General features: G+C 47.8%; 1 protein-coding gene across 1 annotated transcript in view; it reads right to left on the bottom strand.

Moving 5' to 3' along the window:
* The window catches only part of LOC107108445 (E3 ubiquitin-protein ligase TRAF7-like), a gene marked incomplete at its 3' end in the record, with an annotated part of 37,032 nt that overhangs the window by 22,184 nt on the left and 13,989 nt on the right, over window positions 1-859 (bottom strand). The window lies entirely within an intron of this gene.

Here is an 859-nt window from a genome sequence, read left to right as displayed (position 1 = left end):
CCGGCTCACACATTTTTGTCTCAGCTCAGGAAGGATGGCTCCAGAGCAAACTAATTGATGCAGTAGCCAAATCGCTTGCTCACAACTTTAATGCCAGCAGCTCACAAAGTAGAATTTTTGCTCATAAGACTCCACAGCTTAGAGGGAGAATTGGTTACAATAGTCTAAACCTAAGCAAGATCCAGCTCAGGCAAAGTATTTAAAGAAACCATAACGGCATGCTAGAGAGAACGTTTTAGAGCACTGAGGAGGTAGCAACTGCCAGAGGAACAATTTTTAAAGGCATGTGGAAACAGAATTATTTTTTTAACCAAATTTTATTAGTAACAGTCTGGCAGGAGGGTTTCAGGTGGGTCGCCATGTTAGTTAGCGGTAGCAGAGCCAAATTCGAGTCCAGCGACACGTTAAAGAGCAACACGGTTCACCAGGGCATAACGTTCTTCGAGTCACTTTGTCCGACAGTTTGGCAACACTTCCCTGAGGTTCCACTCCGTTGCGCTCACCAGAAGGAGAAAGCACCTCTGACCCAACCGCCCCAAAGGCTTGCAGCTGAAGCCGAACTTCCTCAAATGCTCTTGAGATCAGGAAACAATCTCATGGTGTCAAGGGCATATGAAGAATACAAGATTATCAAGATTGTGTACAGGAAGGGTTGCTGATATTCAAGAAGGTGGTATCACTGCTGTTGCTGGGGGGGGGGGGGGGGGGAGGACTATCCAGCCCATTACAGAGCTGGCAAACTGCTGGCTTTGCCGAGAGCATCAAGCCCTACCTCACGGGTAGCCTGCTAGCAAGCCCAAGTGCCCCTCCTACCAACAAAGACACAAAGTTTGCATCCAGTGGCACCTTTAAGACCAAC

This window comes from Gekko japonicus, unplaced genomic scaffold, assembly GCF_001447785.1.
Source record: "Gekko japonicus isolate JY-2015 unplaced genomic scaffold, Gekko_japonicus_V1.1 scaffold4944, whole genome shotgun sequence".
Classification (NCBI taxonomy): Eukaryota; Metazoa; Chordata; class Lepidosauria; order Squamata; family Gekkonidae; genus Gekko; species Gekko japonicus.
This window is presented reverse-complemented; position numbering and strand designations above follow the sequence as displayed.